Raw genomic sequence first — 22,046 nt, 5'->3', positions numbered from 1 at the left:
AAATTTTAAATCTCTTTTGCCTGTCTTCATTTCTACTTCTACTACCACAAAGTCCCTGTATTCATTATGATTTAGGTTCAGCTGGCACTGACAGAAAACCCCAGATAACAATGGTTTGGACCGGAAGCTCATTTCACTGTTGTGTATAGTAGGTCTACAGGCTGACTGCCTGGGCCCCACTGGATCAAGGGCACAAGCTGCTTCTAGCTTGTTCCCCTGGCATCCTTGCTATACAGCATTCACCTCACGGTCTAAAGGCGATCATCAAACTCCAGCCGCCACATCTGCCTTCTAGTCAGTGAGAAGTAGGAAGTGGGAAGTGTCCCAGTCAGCTTGGGCTGCATACCAAAAATACCATAGACTGGATGGCTTACACAACAAACATTTCTTTCTCACAGTCTGGAGGCTGGGAGGTCTAAGATCAAGGTGCCTGCAGATTCGGTGTCTGGTGAGGGATTCCAGCCTTCTGGTTCATCCATGGCCATCTTCTTGCCCTCACATGGCAGAAGGGACAAGGGAGCTCTCTGGAAACTCTTCTATAAGGGCATTAATCCCATTCATAAAGGTTCCATCTGCATGACCTCATCACCTTCCAAAGGCCCACTTCCTAATACCATCACCTTGAGGGTTAGGTTCTCAACATATGAATTTTGGTGGGGGGGGGCACAAACACTCTGTCCATAGCAGAAGGGGTGAAGAGAGAACCCTTTTTTAAAGGATACTTCCTAGAAGTCACAGAGGTCACTTTTCCTTACTTGATATTAGCTAGAATTAGTCCACCACCACAGAATGCTTCAAGAGAAGCTGAGAACATAGTCTTTATTTCAGGTGTTCATGTACGGGTCCATGTATGGGAAGTAGCTGTTGAGGACAAACATCTGAGAAAATGTGACAAGATATAGGAAGAATCCTGCCCAGTCCTCTCGGCCAGCTACCAGGGGGGTCAAATGAGTGCACAGTACACTTGGGTCCCAGGCCACGTGCTCAGCCCTGCTTCTCTGTGGCCAGTAAGGTTTTTAGTCTCTTAGGCCCCAAGTGTATCCTGGATCATTTTCCTCCCCTTGCCTAAGAGGTTGTGTTGCTGCAGCCATGATAGTCTTTAAGGCACAGTCTCAATGATATTCTGAGGCTTCAGTTAGAAGAAATTCCAAATACAGTTTCCTAAGCATGGCCACTGGGTCCTATCTCCCTAAAGAAGTTGCCTGACAGAAAATTTTAAAGTGGGAAATGAAAGCATTAAGAAACTTGCCCTCACGTTCGGGTTTGATTTCTCCCTTTCACAACTGGCTACATGCTAGCAGTGCATCATTCCGGGCAGGGACACAAGTAAAAAGCGAGGCTTTCTTCAAGGCTTCTCCTCAAGTGCTCCTCCTTAGCGCCCTGTGCTAATGAGAGACATGCTGCCAGAAAGCCAAAGAGAGGCCACTTCTTCCTACCGGCACCACCTCTGGGCTGGGTTTTGCCATGGCTGTCTTCACAGCGAGCAAGGTCTGACCCAGGATTCCAGAAACACTGGATGGATGGCAATTCCGTGTGGGTCAGACAGCAGAATTCCCTCGGTGTGAGTCCTTAACCAAGAAGGTTACCCAAACGAACAGGATGGAAACAATGTGCCTAGAATTAAACATCAAGAAACTATCGGCATCCTGCCAAATTAATCTGATATAAATTATTCCAGTCCTACACTATCCCTTTCCCATCAATCACAAAGAACAAACACAGGCCATTTACAAGCTCTTTTGTGTGTGGGAAAAACACAAAGCACGCCAAATGTTGCCTAAATTCTAAGGGGATTTCTCTGCACTTTTTCTGAAGTGTAAACATATCTTTGACCTCCCTCTATCAAAATATACAATTTCATCTTTGGAATATATTTTTCCTAGAAGGCAAGTACTGTAAAAGCTCAAAGAGTACAAAAAAGATGAATAGGGGAAAAAATGTAGTCACCTGGCATATATTAGCCTAATCAATAATGTCAACAAACCAGCGAGAGTAAATATCATTATGGTACTATGTGTTTTCTTTCAAAATCAAACTGTATCTGAAAAACGCCAAGCCTGAAATAGGTTTACAGAAGATCATTTCAGTAACATGCATTTTAGCTCAAGGTTAAAAATTTAAGTGACCTTAAGGCAGGTAACAGAATTGATTTGCTTTTAAGATACAAATAGCAGTTCTGTGGTCACAAGTCAATAATGGAGTATAAAATAAACTAACATCCTACTCTACTAAAAAATATATTCTCTTTTTTTGAAGACTTGGAATTTGCAAATATGAAAACACTAACACTGCTGCCCATGGGGACTTCATTGTTTGTGTGTGTGTGTGTGTGTGTGTGTGCGGGGGCAGGGGAACTTCTAATGTGCCCAGTTACCCGGGTTAAAACTTCCTGTGAACACCCTTTTTATTGCTGTAACCTCAGTTCATCCATGGTCCTCACTTCACAGGAGCTCAGTTATTCCTTGTGGCAATTCAGACTCCTCACTGCCAACCGAATGACACACTCATTACCTCATTATCCAAAGTCTGAACTGAGCCAATCTGTGCCTCCGGCCTTCTCTTCCTTAGGATTAAATCAGTCAATGCAAGTAAAGTGCTTAAAACAATGCCTGGCACATAGTAGGTACTCCACAAACATTAGCTATTACTATTATGCCTCTTCTCTTCCCCTTCCCTTCCCCTCCCTCCAATTCCCCTACATTCCACCTTACTTTGGTAGAAGAGAAGCATGTGCTCTTTTGCCAACACGTCTCATACTTTTCAGGGTCCTTTGCTCACACTGTTTCCCCATCAAGAATGTCTTTTAAACCTCATTCTCTATTTGTAGATACCTCTTTACTCCTTTTTCAAGATCCTTTTCAAATCCCATCTTCTCCATGAAACTTCCGCATGATCCCTCAAACAGAAGCCACATCTCCAGACGGCATTCATCACCTGTGCCCTGGACTGGAGCATCACATATATCTGCCTTATCACCCCGTCCCCAATACACATCTATCTGATAAGCTGCAAGGCAGAAACTCTGTTCTATGTGTCATCATCTAACCCCTTTGGAAATAACCACACACCCTTGAACTGAACAAGACGCTAAAATATGTTTAATTTTTTGAGGTGAAAGTAATTTTTGTGTTGAAAAAGTACTGGCCTTTTTACTTAAAGAACTAAAGGATGTGTGTGTGTGTGTGTGTGTGTGTGTGTGTGTGTGTGTGTGTGTGTGTGTGTATTATCTATTAGAGCCAAAAATACATTCTCATAAATCCCTAAGCTTGATATGACTCGGCTTTGAAATATATTTTGATGGAATGTATGCCACAAGAAGAAACTTTCTACTACTGATGATTCTTTGCTAAAACACATTTACTATTTTTTACACAAAATGTGTTTAACATTTGAAACATATTTGTCATTTATCATAGTCTCAGAATGTCCCAAATTCTAAAATCAGTGCCAAATAGCATTCAAAACTAAATATACTACAGCCTTAATATATGTGTTTCACTAGAATAATCATTAATAATTTCTTCTTATAGAAAACTCTTCTTTTCCCCTATTCACTGTTGGAGAATAAGACGTTTCAATCTATCAACTGCTCTGCTGGTAGACAGTGACGATGGATCCATTACCAAGGTTCATAGAAGAAGCAGGGTGCTCTTCCTGGATCAGTCTAGAAGGCCTTATAGAGAAGAGGGAGAAGAGAGTATTTTAAGCAATCAGAAAGAGTCAGCTTGGCAAAGTAAGTGTGAACGCTGGTTTTAGGAACCTGGCCACCCCTATTCAGAAGACCTGAGAAACTCACATCTTCTTTATATAAGTGACGTTTGAATGAATGAAGGGGACAAGATGGAGCTGCAGAGGGAAAAGTAAGAGAAACAGGGTGAAGGGTATGGAGCAGAGATGAGAAATCCACAAGGCAATCGGAAACAAGCACTTACATACAAGGCGGTGTCAGAGGCAAAAGAAGAGCCCATAACTCCACATCCTCCATGGAGGCTGGCCTGGGGGCACAGAGCTGGAGGAGACAGGATTCAGAGACAGGCAACTTGGAATTATCCAGGGAAGGAAAAACGCAGCATTATAAAAAAGAAGAGCGAGACTTTCTTAAAGATATTTCTTTAAGATGTTGCTTAAAGACAATTCGACCATCAATTTAAAACTTAAGAAGAGTTCTGGGAATTCCTGAAATGAGATATGTTCATAAAATATACACAAACTGACACCACTAAGACTTTTTCTTCTGCTGCTACTACTGAGAGCTAACGTTTATCAAAACACCCTAGGTTTTAGGAGGTAGGCTAAGTGCATTACATATGTTAACCCAACTAAATTACCCAACAACCCAATTAGGTACGTACTATCCCTATCCCTAGCCTACACATGAGAAAACCAAAGCTTAGAGAGGTGAAGTATTAGCTAGTATGCATCAAAGTCAGGACACAAAATCAAGTCTGACTCACCACAGTAAGATATGATACTGTTATTGACCTCGTGGAAGCAATGGAGTGAAGTCTCACAATGTTTCTATTTGGTTACAGTCACTGAAGGTTTTTACTGGTTTGTGCCACCTAAAGATACAAGCATGAAGTGTGTCTTTCAGAGGTCAGCGTTCCCATGATGAACCCTGGACCAAGGGGACAGCGCTGGGACGAGCAAAGCGCTCACCACCACGTCCTGCAAGTGAAGCACAGGCACTCCTTCGCCAATAAATAGTCCGGTTATGAAGTACAGATTCTAAACTGAGATGAAATACTATCCAGAGCATGCCTTAAGGAAAGAAACTTGTCGCCACAGCTTGGTTCAAAGCCAATGTTAGCTAACAATTACGTCATGGAGCTCAAGATAGCTTGCTGAAGAGAAACTCAGAACCAACGGAGCTGCAGGGTACTGTTCCTTTAGTTTTGGATATGGTGGGGGGAGAAAGGAAAGAAAGAAAAAAGTTATAAATACTTGAGACTATCCTCTGGGGAGAAAAAAACTGAAAGGATTCCATTCATAAGCAAGGCCACTTACCACAGGCTTAGGGATATGAAAATAAAAAGTAATCATTGGGGTCATTCACTGCTCTTGTATTATGTTCTGGGCACTTGATATACATTATTTACTCCTCACACACCTCAGCGGAAATGTTGTCCAATCCTCAGTTGACAAAACTGAGGCTCAAGGATGTTAGGGAACTTGCCCAAAATCACAGACCTAGATTTGAACCCAAGGTCTGTGTAGCTTCAAAGTCCATGCCCTTTCCTCTATGCCACATAACCATTTCAGCACAAAGAAATGCAGAATTCTAGCTGTTCCCAGGCTCCTGGCAGCCCATCTAAGACCCAGCTGATGATGAAAGGCATCACCCAGACACCAAAAATATATTCGGCAGACTTTGGAATTTTAAAACCTCATCTCCAACAGAGTCTAACCTTCCAAACTCATGAACCACTATTACCTTAAGATTGAAAGTATAATAGTTATTAAAATACAAGCAATGGAGGGACTTCCCTGGTGGCGCAGTGGTTGAGAGTCCGCCTGCCGATGCAGGGGACGCGGGTTCGTGCCCCGGTCTGGGAAGATCCCACATGCCGCGGAGCGGCTGGGCCCGTGAGCCATGGCCGCTGTGCCTGCGCGTCCGGAGCCTGTGCGCTGCAACGGGAGAGGCCACAGCAGTGAGAGGCCTGCGTATCGCAAAAAAAAAAAAAAAAAAAATATATATATATATATATATATATATATATATATATATATATATATATAGGCAATGGGGAAAAATTTTTAGGGACCAATTGATTAACTAGATAAGTATCATAATTGATGTCTATTAAAAATTCTAACATATATTAAAACTCATTTCTTCTAGCTACAAAAATTTCAAAGAATTTCATAAAAGGCTTCCTGCAATAAAAAACTGAAGACTTTTACTACTTTTACAAAAACATATACCATTTTCTGAAACACTGTATTCAATTTACAATTTATCTAGTTCATTCCTTATCCATCTCTTGGGTTCTCAAATATCTCGTATTCTTAGTCCTCCCCACATGTCTGAATTCAGAACATACCCCAGAACAAATAAAGTCTTGGGTCCAGCAAATCACATGTTACATGCTTTCATTTTGCTTAGATTTTATTTCAAATGGCTTCTGATAATATCAGAGACCTTTCTCTTCTATTACCAAAAGTTTTTCTGTGGCCTCATTTTGTGCCCGGAAATAAATTGGTATAATTCAATAGAAGTCAGCATTATTCTCTCAATCCAGAGAAGGAATCTGTTTGAAGGGATGAAAAGGGGGAAATGAGCAGAGATATTATATTTTTTAATACATTATTTTAAGTTTCCATATAGAATTCCCATCTTAACTTTTTTTTTTTCTTTTGGTTGTACCAGGTCTTAGCTGTGGCAGGCGGGCTCCTTAGTTGTGGCATGGGAACTCTTAGTCGTGGCATGCATGTGGGATCTAGTTCCCTGACCAGGGATAGAACCCGGGCCCCCTGCACTGGGAGCGCAGAGTCTTATCCACTGTGCCACCAGGGAAGTCCCCCATCTTAACTTCTTAAGAGCACAGAACCCGCTACTCCAATTCTTCAGTCCCCTGTTTCAAACTCCTCTTGGGTGTTGCTGTGGGGGAAGGGGTCTGAGCCCTGTTGGAAACCCTCCGAATGTAAGCTTCATGAGGGCAAGAACTTCGTTTGACTGCTTTGTTTACTGGTATATCCCAAATACCTAGAGAATGTCTGGCACATAGCAGCCACTCAAATATCTCCTGCATGGATGGATGCTTGGCTGTAGCTGCCGTCTTTTTCTTAAATGCTGACCAAGTATGTCCAGTAAAGAGTGACCAGGGTAGGGTGAGGGGTCTGGAAGCCACGTCATTACTTGAAGGCAATTAAAGACAATGCAGGTGTTCAGGTACGATAAGCAGGGAGGCAGCTGGGCCCCAGAGAGGGAACCCTGCTCTGAGTCTAGCCAATCAGCTCTGAGAGTTACCGGCCATGTGTCTGGGCAAGTCACTGGACTCTCAGTCTTCCCATCTTGGAAAGAGATGTTACAGAAGTGATATAAGGGTTAAGTGAACAAGAAAAGTGCTGGGCAAAGAGCTTTAGAAAGACAAGTTGCTCATATTTCTACATTTTGCTTCTTTTCACTCTTGGGGTGGGGGAAAGCCTTAGCGAAGAGATGATAGCTTTCTTTAAATATGTGAATGGCAATGTGTAAGACGACAATGACTCCATATTATACTAGAAGATAAAACTACAAAAAAAGGATATAATATAAAAAAGAGTAAGACACTGACCCAGTACAATGCATCACACCCTAATAAAGAGTGTTCCTGTCCATTAGAAGCTGCCTTCCAAGAAAGGTGTCAGATTTCTGTCATTTTAAAGAGAGGACAGGTGATTCAGAATGATTCAGAAATGTGAGGAACCAGGTCTAGTTAAAAGGGCATTAGCGGGCTTCCCTGGTGGCGTAGTGGTTGAGAGTCCACCTGCCGAGGCAAGGGACGCGGGTTCGTGCCCCGGTCCGGGAGGATCCCGCGTGCCACGGAGCGGCTGGGCGCGTGAGCCGTGGTCGCTGGGCCTGCGCGTCCGGAGCCTGTGCTCCGCAACGGGAGAGGCCGCAACAGTGAGAGGCCCGCGTACCGCAAAAAAAAAAAAAAAAAAAAAAAAAAAAGATTATTAGCTAAATTATCTGCCAGCTCAGATTCTATGATTTAATGATACAACTTCTTTTTTGTGGCTGATAAACTAAGTTTGTCATGATTCTCTGCAGATATAAACCAATAGTCAGAGAACAGGTAGTTCGTTTACACCAAAGTCCATATTGCCAAAAACCTCCCACCCCACTCAACATCCTCATCTTCCCAAAAAAGTGATAATCACGTAAGTTCACGGTGACTAGAAAATTTTAAAAACCCACAAGGTATTACACCATTACATATCCCCTATTCAGATCAAATAGATATTGATTTGGTAAACCTTTCTCAAGTTTAAAGGTTCACCTTATGCAACAAGCCTATTTTAGTATTCGCAACTGTAATTCCTCTGTCTCTCCCCTTCCCCATGTACCCCTGTATGGAATATTTAACTCTGAGTAGCGGGTAATAAAAACCTCTACCAATGTACCTACCTATCACACATGAAACAATCTTCTACAAGACCAGAAAAGAAAAGCTCTATCATTCACCCACATAGCCTAGAAAATCACAAGATTAAATGCTGGGAATATTCAGATCACACACAATCAGGAGATTTTACCTTTCTCATTTCAGCAAAACTTATCAGTCTCCACTGCCTTTATCCTCACTACTGAATGCTTCCAAGACCTACAGAAGTTGTGATTCACAATTTGAAAAAGTAGAATCTGTTTGGAGATGAGGCTTTAGTTGACCATTTTTACAAGAGAACATTTTTGGCTGAATGAAAGGATAACGAAGCTAGCCTACGAGACAAATACGAGCTCTAAGAAGCAGGGAGAGGACATTCTGCCAAGATTGAATTTTGCTTCCACTCAGAGTATCCTTAAGAGAATAGGGAAATCCGGAAAACCTGAAAATTGATGGGCGTCAACTCCCATCAATAGCTACTATATGGATATTTCCCAACCTCTTTCTTTCTATGTGTCTTTTTAAAAAAGGAAAATAGATTTGGAATTGCTTCATTTGCCAGTGTGTTCTGACATATTTAAAGGGATCTAGGATACAAATATGGGTTTTCTGGGCTGCAGTCTCATTCCACAATGCGACTTTCTCAAAATGTCAGGAACTCTGCTTGGTTCTGTGTAAATCTTTCATCAGTCACTCTTCCCAACTCCCAGTGTATGTTTTTGGGACACATGGTATTTTAAAATGGATTGCTCTCTGGTTCACAGTTCCCAACCATTCCTTACTATTTTGCACTAACCTGTTTCACTCATTTGTATCACATGCCTGTACCCAGGGAATTGGGAGCAAATCAACGGGAGACTCTGTGAGGTAAAGGAAGCCTCATGAATGTGCTCAGCTACTTTGCTCCCAAGCAATCCTGTAAGGGCAGAGCATGGACTCTTGCAGGGAAGAATCAAGATTATTACGTGCCTTTGATATTTACATGCTGTTTGTGGGTTGAGGGAAGCCCAGGATTTTCCTTTTTGACCTACACTGTTACATAGACGTTTGGGGGATTAAGAAATTAAGGACAAAATGCTGATTGTTTTCTTCAGTTATAGATAGTCTCAACATTTTGTTTTTAAATATGAAAATATTATTATTTATGATACTAGTTAGGAAATTTTGACCCTCCTGCAGCTATGTCTGCACATGTACAATCTCCAGCTCACTCTACATAGTCCACACGCCTATGAGGAATGGTTAGGCATGGTTCTGCTTAAAATGAAATGTATAGGCTTCTTCTGAGCCTAGAATCTCATGATTTATTAAACTAGCAATGCATATATTATGCCTTTAAAGACATGGAAAATCCAATTCAGAAAATAATTGCAGTAGAAGTTCTGTTGACAAGAATACTAGAGAAACATTACTTTCTCTGCCTTAAAACATTATTCTAGGGCTTCACTGGTGGCGCAGTGGTAGAGAGTCTGCCTGCCAATGCAGGGGACATGGGTTCGTGTCCCGGTCCGGGAAGATCCCACATGCCGTGAAGCGGCTGGGCCCGTGAGCCATGGCCGCTGAGCCTGCACGTCTGGAGCCTGTGCTCTGCAACGGGAGAGGCCACAACAGTGAGAGGCCCGTGTACCACAAAAAACAAACAAATACTATTCTACATACATCATTTTGGGGAGGGCAAAAAAATCAAGATTTTTGCATTCTTTTTTCCCCTTTTATTTCACTCAACAGAAATTATACTTAGTTCAATAAAATGAGCACCTTTCTTCCAATTCTTGAAAACAGTCTGAATTCTGATTCATGCATACAAAATTAGAAGTGAAATTATATAGCTCCACTTTACTGATTTCTCTGGTCTAATATGTAATGAATTAAAATTGTATGTGATGAAGTAAAGCCCCATTCCTAAAACTAGACTCTTGAACTTTCAATTACCATTGGTACCAACTAATAAGCTGCTACCTGCACTCCTCACTAGTCAAGTTACCTCCACTTCGGTAATACCATCCTGCCCACCTTAGGCCACCATCATGTACACATTTCCCACCACACACAAGCATCGACCAACAACTATGAACAGGCGGTGATGGTGAATCAATACAAAGACAAATATTGGATTGCAACTCTACTAAATTCTTTCAAAATTGGGATTAGCAAAATGATGTGGGTTCTTGAAACTTTAAGGCTTAAAATCCTTATAAAAATTAATTTACTACCAGTTCTAGTAGTTCAATGAGATAAACAGTTCCTTATGTTTTCAAAGTCACTGGAACAATTTTTTTGCAAGCAGCTCATGGAACATACCCAGCATTAGCAATGCAGTTAAGAATAGAAAAATACTTTAATTCACCAGAATAACTTTTAAAATGATAATACTAGGCTGTTTGTCCTTCACATTTCTTTCTTACTCTGTAGCAAAAAAGATCAGAATAATGTAAATATGCTATTCATTATTCAGAAAGTTCATGTGATCCATTTCAGTGAGATAAAATGCACCATCAACAGAAATTTTATGCAAAGTCTGTTCTTTTTTTGTTTGGTTCACTGAACTAAGTGCAAACCATCTGTTAGCTATGATAATCAGAAAAAGCAAAAATTCAAACAGGTTTTTTTTTGAAAGATAGCACAACAGCACTCCAAACAGAACTTGTTTAAAAGCACCACTTACGAGGTATAAATCCTAATGACTTTAGATGGCTTAGAATCCATGTGTAAAGTCTTTTTATTTTTAGGTTAAGATTACATTTTTCCATTTTGGGGGCTAAAATATGCTATTTAATAAAAACTGTTCACATCACGAGCTTGTCGCTATTACTAAAATGTCTTATTCAAATATGTTAATTTCCAAGAAATTTTAAGATGAAAAACTTTCAAGTTAAAATTGTCTTTTGATCCCCACTTATAAAATTCCTACCACCTAAGTAGTGTATTATAGTGATTAGGATTTGCTTTTACACAAACGGAATGGCCTGGTATAAATGAGCGCTTTTGCTAAGTCAAAAAGCTTGAAATCACGTCTTCACTCTGCTCCTAGCTGTCCTGACCTCAGATGAGTTACAACTCTTAAGATCTCACTTTCTTAACTGTTAAAAGAGAGCTCTAAAATGTCATTCTCAGGAGGCTGCTTCCTTTACAAACCTGCCTAGCACCGTGCTTGGTACACTTAGAGCCAAGAACTCAGTAACTGTCCATGACCACGGGGGCTGGAGGTGAAAGCTTCCAAACTTGAGAAACTGCCCACAAGACAGCTTTCGGTGTATTGTTAAGCTTAGGGAATGGAATACAAAACCTGCCGGCACGACAGTGTGTCACCATCCTTACAACGGTAGAACCAAACTTCCAGGATGCAGTGCCTTATTCATGTACTATCATCTAATGAAAAAATGATTTTGTTTTAAAGGTGGAACTCTAAGCTTCAGGAGAGTTTACAACAGGCACGTTTCCGAAGCTCTAGAACTACAAATTTTATCAACACCCACTGTTGTTTCTCCACGGCCTGTAAATGCGCTTTGTGCTGTTTTCTTGATGAATACTGCACACAGACCCGACTCCACCTACACAACCACCATGTCACAAATGTAATGCATGTAAAAGAGGGCCTTTTTGCAACAAAACCTTACAGATCTTAACCACTTACCAAACAAGTTTGGCAATGGATAAGAATTTCAGTAGAGAAACCAACTTAAAAATTCTTCACTCTGCTTTGCTATTATTCATTAGGCATGCTATTAAACAAACATGACAAGTAAAAGGAAAAGCTTTCAGTTAGTTATTTTATTTTATTTTTTTGCAGTACGCGGGCCTCTCACTGTTGTGGCCTCTCCCGTTGCGGAGCACAGGCTCCGGACGCGCAGGCTCAGCGGCCATGGCTCACGGGCCCAGCCGCCCTACGGCATGTGGGGTCTTCCCGGACCAGGGCATAAACCCGTGTCCCCTGCATCGGCAGGCGGACTCCCAACCACTGCGCCACCAGGGAAGCCTTCAGTTAGTTATTTTATACTTTGAAAACTGACAAGGCTCTGCGGTGATGCTTACGTCTTTATTATGACCTCTTTAGTTCTATTAAACTATAAGTTTATTACATTTCAGAGATTTCTACAAGAAGATCCATGTCAGACTGACATTGAGCCATAAGGTTGGATTTCTAATGTCACTCGAAAGGTATTCCAATTTTAGATAAGAAAAGAGAGCACTGATTATTCTTATCCATTCTTTCTTTTTCTTCCCATTTGTGTATACTTCCCATTGTGTATACATACTCAATGATCTCAGTTTAACTTAGAATCAAATTTATTTCCTGGCCCACAGGTAGACATAGACATCTGTGAATCTCAGAATTTGGAGGAAAGAATTCTGAGAATTTTGGAGGAATTTGATGCTGGTGACAATTAAAGTCCAAAGTATCCCTTCAAGGCCAGGGAACTGCTTCCACCATGGCACAAACGGGAATGGTCATCACTGCGTCATTGTCCGGGCTCTTTAACTCGGAGCCCCCCACTGCCCCACCCGCCTCTGAGCCCATCCTCAGCTCGTCCTCGGAGGCCACAAGCAATGTTATATCAACAAGGGGAAAGGACGTATGACCGGGACGGCCCCATCCTGCCCCAAAGTGTTCTCTCCTAAGACAGTTTTCCCACAGGTTGAAATGGCTTCTGAGTTGCAGGGTTCTTTCTTATTCTGGGTTCCAGAGACCCTAGGTGTCCACTGGTTGGAATTCAGGGATTCTTGAACTCCCATGGGGTAGGGGCATTTTACATGCATATGTGTGGTTCTTCTTTCTTCTATTTAAGTATAGACATTATTAGAATCAAAAGAATTTGACATCTTTGATATCTTTGTATATCAAAGAATTCTAAGTACTACAGGACTTATACCAAAGAACTGTTAAGTGCCATTAGTTCAAATACAGTTGATCAAAACTGTATGAAACTTGTCATGAAGCCTTTCGTTAGAAAAGACATACGTCAATGTAATCTTTTCTTTTTCAACCTGAATCTCTTTAGTTCTCCCACCTGATTCACTTGTCCAGTCTCTTAGGAGATACACAGTTACATTTCACAGACTGCTTAAACAGCATGGACCCCATGTTGTAAACATTAATATGATTCTACGAAAAAGAATATGACCTTGAATTTCTGCTCCAAATGTGTCTATGTAAATTCATAGTATAGGTTAAAAAGCCAAAGAGAGGAAACTATTCACTCTGAACACCATGAAGCTCCATAGAGACTAAAGTGGGAGCCCCACCGGCCTCTCTCATTCACCTCTTCAGACACATGCTCACACGGCACGGAGCTGGTGCTCAATACTTACTCCAAGTGCTGAGACGCACTAAAAACTCAGCAGTGCCCTCTAATTTCAAAGGGATGAAAAAACTGAACTCTCAGTAAGTTTTACACTTGGATGAAGGTTGTTAGTCCTTCTGTCAACTCCTTCCTGAAAGTCCAGATCGCTGCAAAATGTCAAAAACTAAAAGCTGAAACAGCAATCTCACTTCGCCTGATTAATCATAGTCAATTTGACTTCGTTTTCTAGCATGGGCTGCCTTGGAACAAAGGTAAATTCCTAATGTCGCCGAAACACTCCAGAATGTTATTAAGCCCTTAGGATGGAGTGTCAAAGCTCACCCCAGGCTCCTTCTAAGTCTCACGAAAATATCTCCCAAACGATTGCTCAGATTACAACGGAATTAAATAAACCACTTAAATCTTTGTGTTGGATTGAAATACAAGTATAAAATTGTGTTGTTTAACATGATAATTAAAGCACATAAAAAATCTATACAGAGTAGCCTGAATTTTTTTGGACACAGGCTTTTCCCAGAGTTATTCATGTCCAAGTTGATACAAACTACAAGGAAGTTTTCATTTGGATTTTTATCAGGACAAGCACCTAAGCAAATTGCAAATATCCTGTGTACTATGAGCCCCATTGAAAAATAATAAGTATCCTTTGCTTCAAGATACCAGGAATGGGGCTTCCCTGGTGGCGCAGTGGTTGAGAGTCTGCCTGCCGATGCAGGGGACACGGGTTCGTGCCCCGGTCCGGGAAGATCCCACATGCCACAGAGCGGCTGGGCCCGTGAGCCGTGGCCGCTGAGCCTGCGCGTCCGCAGCCTGTGCTCTGCAACGGGAGAGGCCACAACAGTGAGAGGCCCGCGTACCACCAAAAAAAAAAAAAAAAAAAAGAAAATACCAGGAATGTTATGGAAGTGAATATAAAGGAATTTTAGGAGGAAAAAAAATCACTGTCTAAAGAAAGCTGTCCTTCTGAACGAAAGGAAAATTTCATTCAGTACAGATGTTCTCTACTTGAAGGAAAAACACAAAGGAGACATTTGTGAAAATTTTATTTACTAATTTATTTAGGGGAAATTTAAAATTTTATTTATTCATATATCATTTTAAAATCATAATATAGTGAATATCCACCCACCACCCAACCCAAGAATCTAAAATGGGTAATATTTATCGGCCATACATGAGCCAATAATGGCATGACAAAGTGTACTGCAAACAAAGAATTATGATTAAAGGAATTCTGAGCATCTGAGGTCCATTAAACAAAAACCCTATGAAGTGATTTTTACCTAGTAGAAATGGATTCACCCCAGGAGTCCTTTAAATAAAGATTTGCCTATTACACTGAGAATGTAAATCAATTCCCTGTTCCCCCCCACACACACCACCTCTTGGGAACAATTATCAGATTTTTTTTTTTAAAGGTACATTCACAAGAGCCTGAAACCTGGAAGGTGAAGCAGTGGTACCCAGTTGCATGTCTTCATTAAAAACCCTCCTTGTACAATAGAAGAGCTATGTTGAATATGACAGTAAATATATTTTTGGTTAAATAATTTATTTTAGAACATTTTTTTCTTCTTCTAGGTCAATGGTAGGAACTGAACCAAATGTGTTTCCTTCTAACAAAAGAACTTTCCCCTCTCTAACAAGTAACAGAAAAGTATCTCTTCAGCAACCAGCATTTTTTTTATCAGTCCTTTGTCCATTCTAAACTGAAAGCCAAGACTAGAACCAACACTAAACTGTAGCTGGGGACTGCTTTCCTGGATTTCAGAGGGACTCCTGCAGGAGAAGCAAAAGTGGGAGGGACGGCTGAAGACCTCTTACGATTTTGACATTCCTGACAAGGTCCCTTATGGGTTTTAAACGCACTAAGTTTGTATGAATGCACTAAACTTAACCAACATAACACTCAACTGTCAGAGTGAGAAGTTAAGATAATCTCATGTTCTTAATTTGACTGCACTTTTGGAATGACTTTATTCTTCAAACTTTCCACCTAAAATATAATCTCCTAATGTGTTTTAACTTTCCTCTAAGACCTTTCAGAATAGTTTGAATTCTCAGTTAAACATCATAATTTTCTTGAGTGTCAGGGTAATAAATGACAGACAGTTCTGCCAAATGATTAATAAGTATTACTGCCCCCTCCCAAATGCAAATTTTTGTGAATAAATGCTCAGTCAGAACTCAAGTCTAAGTGACCCAAGTTTCACCAAAGAGCAACTGGAGGAGGAAGAGTGATAGTGGTTTTAACACCAATAATAGTAACTGTAATGGTGATGACAACAGTACCTTAAATTGATGGAGCATTTAGTCTATGTCAGGAACACAACACACATTATAAAAAGAGAAGTTTAGGGCTTCCCTGGTGGCGCAGTGGTTGGGAGTCCGCCTGCCGATGCGGGGGACACGGGTTCGTGCCCAGGTTCGGGAAGGTCCCACATGCCGCAGAGCGGCTGGGCTTGTGAGCCATGGCCGCTGAGCCTGTGCGTCCGGAGCCTGTGCTCCGCAATGGGAGAGGCCACAACAGTGAGAGGCCCATGTACCGCAAAAAAAAAAGTTTAGAACAGACTGTTACTTCTCCTTCTGATACCTTCAGCTTTGTGTATGGCTCAATCAAATGGCAGCTTTATCATTCTCTTCCTACTGTGTGTGTACTCGTTAACTCCTTCACTGGTGGTCAAAGCCCACAGAGACAAAGTCATTGATTTATTCTTCGATTCTCTACAGACTCTCGATCTGGGCTGTATATATTTATAACACATATTCATCCAAAATGGATTAGCTAACCTCTGATCATGGAAGACTCCAAATGGATCATCTCCTAGGATATTCTTAGAATCAAAGTCATATTTCCTATTCCAAGGGAATCCCAATGTATCAAAACAGTATTTCAGTAATTTGTTTGTACATACAATTGCTAAAAACTATGATTTCGCATGCTAGTTTCACAAAAATCAAATTCAGCTGTTTCCACCAAATGGATGCATTTTTTTTTTTTTTTTTTTTAAGAAACCAGCAGGATGAATGGGGGCTGGTGAGGGAGAAAATCCAAAGGATACAGATAATTTGGAAAAATACAATTTGCATGTGATACAGAGATGACTTCCCACCCCACCACTCAAATATATTTCAAATTCTAGAGATTTTAGTGTGATTTTTTTAAAGTAGAAATCGAATTGCATTCTGAAAAATCTTCCCCGAGTTCACATTGAGGAAGTAAACAAATAAGGCTGAACATGCAAAGAGAACCAATTTTTTCCTTACGGTTCAATATATAATGACTGTTAATTCCACTAGTAACTATCACCATTATCATCGTTTACCAGATGACAGCTGGATATCCAGAGCCAAGTGAAGAAAAGAGCCTAACCCGTCAACTTTTATCTTCTAATTATAAGTTACCAACTCAGATAACATCTCCCTGCCCACAAAGGAGTAGAATGAATAAAAAGTGAGCTTGAAGGTTTATGTTAAACTTGACTTTTTGAAAAGACAAGCATCTGTTTTTAAATGGCAAGATCCATTAAAATCAAAAAAAAGATGGGCAACAGTAGAAGCATAAAATGAGCATCTTAATTACAGTACTGTTCAGCATCCCTGGCGACATCAAGCTCTATCCACGGTGATCACTAGGTCTCCACTGGAAGGAAGTGGGCTTTGATGGCATAAACAGCATTGTATTAGGTATGACTGTATGAACACTTAAAAGCCTTTGATGAAACCAGAGTGGGCGAAGGAAAGAAAAGAATTTTCCCCACAACTGTGGGAAAAACTAGCAAGAATCAACAAGGAACATAAAAATTCTTTGTTGTGTATTGTTCATAAAATATTCCAAAAATGAATATAACATAGTCAGGGCTTTTTTTTTTTTTAAACTCCTAGAAGAAAGGTTATGAAATATTCTTATCTCATCCACCTCACTGCCGAATCCCAGATGATACAAGTTCTGAACAGAGGCGCTAGTTAGTATGCAATACTAGAATAGGTGTGAACGTATGGGTTTTATTTTTGTATTTTTTATTTTATTTTTGTAGTGGGATAAGGAGAAGACATAAAATTCAATACATGACATTTGCAGTACTAAGTCATCACATAGGACACCCAGCTGATGTTTCAATCTTGGATGTAAGAAACTTCAAGATTTTCAACAAACCATTCATGTTCGTACACACCCAGAAAAACCGAGAACCACAGACTTTTCGGAGGAGAGATATTGGAAGTAAAAGTCTAAATATGAATAGAAGAGATGTGACCCACATATTCAAATCCAGACTTTTAAACAAAAACCACATTAACTCAAATCTTAAGTCAACACTAATTGAACTTACCAATGAGAAGGTTAACAATGGCAGCAGAGGCCATTCTCAGAAACATTTAAGGTTTAAAAGAGTCCACAAGCACTTGAAAAATAATAGCATACTGCTTGTTTCCACAGATTAATATATAACAGTTACTTTTACCAAATTGGACAAAAAAAATTAGTAGGTAAATCATGCTCTGATTATCTTAACTCAGCTAGTTAGAGCCTGATCAACTAGTTAGAGTCTGGTGGAAATGAACCCCCAGTCGTTGCTTTGGTTTTGTCCATAGCATCTACAGCATTTCCACAGACACCACTTCTTAGAAAATAGCCAGAAATGCAATGAAAGGAAAATATAAGAGTCAGGACAAATTTGTTACTACCAGTAAAACAGAAATGCCAAAGCACATGTGCTTTTGATGATGGAACAGAAAGTAACATCATCTTCACATTTCAGAGAATGTGTTCCTTGTTTGCTTCCTGGTGTAGAGAGTACTGAAGTCATCTGTTTATAGGTGTTGTTACTTTACATAAAATTACAACAAAATAAATAACTACTCTTAAAATCCATCAATGGAGGGTTTCCGGAATATAAAAATAATTGTAGAATCTCTCCAAAATTGGAGCTGCACACTACTTTTCGATGTCTAATGCTGAGTACAGAGTAGGGACTCAGTACTTTCCAATGAAGGAATATACCTTTGAAGACAGACATACACCCTTTCTTAAAGTATTAAAATCAGTGGCGTTCACTCAACAATAAGGAGCACATGTTATGTGCCAGACATTGTGTTAGCCTGTAGAATGAAAAGCTATTAAAACAGAAAACAATGAAAAGAATATCATTATTTTTTTTTTCTTATCCAGGCTATATTTACACGGTTTTGAATATTCAGATAAAGGTGTAGGAATAAGTTAACCACTTAAGTCCTCAAAATCATTTAGACAAGAGGTATCATGTAACTGAAATCTTAGTTAACTGAGCTTTTCAGTGTTCAGTTGGGTGACAAAACATCCAAATGGGCACATGTTACTAAGTATGTGAATATTCAGAAATATACTCAACTGAAAATGTTGCTTTTGTTCTAAATGTCTGACATGCAGTAAGTCTACAAGAAGCCAGTCCATGAAATCGATGTGTTCATATCCTGTTTGGGGAAATAATAAAACAAACAGCAACCTACCAGTATCTTCAAGGTTCTGTTTTGAAAGTTGGTCACTGAAGGGCATCAAAATAAAACAAGCAGATGGCTCTGAACACTTAAAAAATACATACATGTATAGAGAGACAGATATGGATATATGGAGCAGCAAGCAAATATAACAAAACAGAAGGGAAGACAGAAACTAAGCTAAATAGAGAAATTACAAAGAAAAACTATGAGGGAGAGTCCATTTGAAAAAGTAGGGCCAAAAAAGAGAAGAAATGGCCACAGACAAGTGCTCCAGGTCTGGCCAGAAGAGCCAGGAGAACCAATGATAAATTACGCAAGGCAGCCTGAGAAGAGAACAAGGTAGGCCACCTAGAAAGGAGACTAGGCACCTCCACTCTGAGAAGGTGAGCAGGTTTGCAGTAGAAAGCAAGAAACATGAACTTTAAAATCCTTCGGACACATATGTCCCAATGACAAAAACATATGAGTGTACAAGACGAAAAACTCCAGAGTATTTTCAGACTTTTAAAACTCCAACAGGTACCATGTCTTCCCTTCCAGCCTCTAAATCCAGGGATAATGATTAGAGACTTTGGAATCAAAAGGGCTTTAGTAACAGGTTAAGCTAAACGAGGCCAAGGATTCTGTGAATTGAATCCTTGCAGATACCATGCAGAGTTTTACTCTGGTTTCCAAGGCCACGGCACACCCAAAAAGACTAAGTAAGGTAAATGACATTCCCCTAATCAAGGCACAGTGCAGAAACCAAATGAGGGGCAAGGGAGGAAACCTGAAAACTCCTAATAAATAATGTGGCTTCCAGAGTCATCCAGAGTAGCTAACTAGCAGCTTTTCAGGGAGAAATAAAAATGCATATGTTCTATTTCACTGAGAAATCATTCCATGTCCAGCTTTAGTGAGATTAAAAGAAAAAAAGGATTTAATATTACAAAAAGGAAAAAGCAACCATAAACATATAATTAGCATATTCTTACCCTGTACATCTTCTAGAAGAAGATCACAAGCACAAATGTTTGCAATTTCCTGAGGAAATAATTATTATTAATGCTGAGGGGGAAGAGAAGTGACAGAGGTTCTAAAGACTGCCTAGGGCAAGAGTAAAAAAGCATCAAGTGGGAAGCCACAGACACACTGACTTCGTATCTCAAGTCCCGCCGGGATTCAGATAGCTCTACTTGAATAAAATCTGACGATATCCCCTAGTTAAAAGGATGAGTGTTTCTGTAGAAACGACTAGATAAATCTTATCCCCAGTCTAAAAACTGCTTTTTTAGGCAGTTCTGCATAAATATTTGAGAGTTTGAATATTTGAACATTTTTACTCCTGAAATCTGGGTACTGTTTGCACTTCAAAAGACTTATATAACTCTGTGAGCGGATTTCTTTTCAATATCTTTAAGATACAATCTCTGAAAATGTTAGTCCTTGGATTGGATATACGCATACCCAGAACTTGCAAAGCTCTCCGGAGGAACGGGTACTCTGGGGTTGACCGGCAGAGTTCCTAAACGTCAAGAATGGTATTTGGAGTTCAAGGTTGAAGGCGGCATGAAATAGGCTTAAAAGAGTATATAGCCCATCTCAAAAGGGTTTAAAACTGCACCCCATTACTTAAAAAATACCCCAAACAGACAGCACGACGAGCCATTTTACCTGTCCTACCAGTCCCGGGCAGGTCGGGGTGTGAAAAGACTTCCAGAGCTCCGAGCGGTGTCCTATATGTAACCCAACAGCCTCAAGCGAGCGGCAGGCGACTTCGGGGACCCGCCAGTGCGCAGGGCGGGGTGGGGAGGCCCGGCCGGTCCTCCCGCACGAGGGTGCCCAGGGCCCCTCGGGACCAGGGCGGCCAAAGGGAACCGCGGCGTCGCCGTGCCAGGCCGCCTACCGGCCCCCACGACCCGCACGGCGGCCGCGGATCCCGACGCCCTGGGGGCCGCACGGGGCGAGGCGAAGCCCGGAGTGCGGCCCCGGGACTCTCCGTCTCCGAGGGGCCGGGGCGCGGCCTCCGGGCAGCTGCGCGCAGCTGGACGCGGCCCCGGGCGCCTCCGCCCCAGCCCTATCCCTCCGGCTCGGCGCCCAGGCCGCCCCTCGCCTGCGGCCCCCCCGCGCCGCCCGACCCTCGGCAACTTACTGGGGCAGCGCGAGGGCCGCGACGAGGGGCCGGGGATAGGCGAGTGGCAGGAGAGTGTCAGGGCTCGCGGCTCGGGGAGGCTGCTGGAGCGGCCGCCGCCTCGCTGGTCCGCGCCGAGACTAGCGCCGGGGCCGCCGCGCTGCAGAAGGCGGGCTGGGCAGGTGGGCGCAGCTTGTGTAGCCGCGCCGGGGGCGGGGCCTGGCCGGGGGGCACCGCCTCCCCCTCCCCCTTCCTCCCCCTCCGGCCCCCGCGCTGGCCGACCCCCCACCCGAGCCCGCCTCCCGCCCCGACAGTCCAGGCCACTCTGCCAGCCCTCGGGGTAGGAGGGTCGGGCTGCAGCGCCGCGGAGTCTGTCTACGGCCCGGTGCACTTGGCCGTGCGCTCGGCCGGGGCTAGGCCCGTGGGCGCCGGCGGGCGGGGAGGCCGAGCTCTGCCGGGCGGCGAATTCTTGCTCTCCCTGGAGGTCCCAGCCTCAGGCGCATCTCCGAGGCTGCTTCTAAGTAGAGTTCCTCTAAGTGGGATTTTTGTCCCTGATTTATTTTTTATTCTGAGAAGAATTTGCAAGTAAGAAAGTAATGATAATAAAATATGTCAAGGACCGTAATAAATAGAACCCAGATGGGCGTGCTTTGTCAAATAGTACTACTTCACCAGTAAAAACCGTAAACCGTTTGTTACAATGTTTAGTTGCTAGTTTGAAAATCCCGGTAATGTGAATAGGTAGTCCTGATGATTTAGGGGTGGGCTTATAAGAAAGTGACATTTGCTGTTTCTGAGAGAGTAGTAAGAGTTACATGACCAAGGTTTCTCATGCTGTGCTGTTGTTTACTTTAGGGGTCTCTGATAAGATTAAAGACACAATATGAAACTGTTCATTTTAATCCAAAAGGAGGCCAACGCTGGCACTGAATTGAGCAGTGAGTGTATATTATTGTTTTTGTTTGCTGGAAAGATCTACCTTATTTTGTTTAGTGTTGTGGTAAACATCTTTATTCATCTACCAGTAATGCTCGTCTCTTTGGCAAAGCGCCAAATTCATATTGAAGA

General features: G+C 41.7%; 1 protein-coding gene across 2 annotated transcripts in view; it reads right to left on the bottom strand.

Annotated features, from left to right (window-relative positions):
- The window catches only part of SLC7A2 (solute carrier family 7 member 2), a 74,250-nt gene extending 53,140 nt beyond the window's left edge, over positions 1-21,110 (bottom strand). The window contains exon 1 of one of the 2 annotated variants that reach the window (XM_060001268.1): positions 21,000-21,110. The gene's annotated coding sequence lies outside the window, so the exon portion shown is untranslated. Of the gene's footprint in view, positions 1-20,521; positions 20,584-20,999 lie in introns of those variants that run through there. The other variant, XM_060001269.1, reaches the window with a different exon arrangement.
- Between the last annotated feature and the right edge of the window lie 936 nt (positions 21,111-22,046).

Source organism: Delphinus delphis, chromosome 21 (assembly GCF_949987515.2).
Source record: "Delphinus delphis chromosome 21, mDelDel1.2, whole genome shotgun sequence".
In the NCBI taxonomy this organism is placed as follows: domain Eukaryota; kingdom Metazoa; phylum Chordata; class Mammalia; order Artiodactyla; family Delphinidae; genus Delphinus; species Delphinus delphis.
The sequence above is the reverse complement of the archived record's forward strand: the minus strand, read 5'-3'. Positions and strand labels throughout refer to the sequence as shown.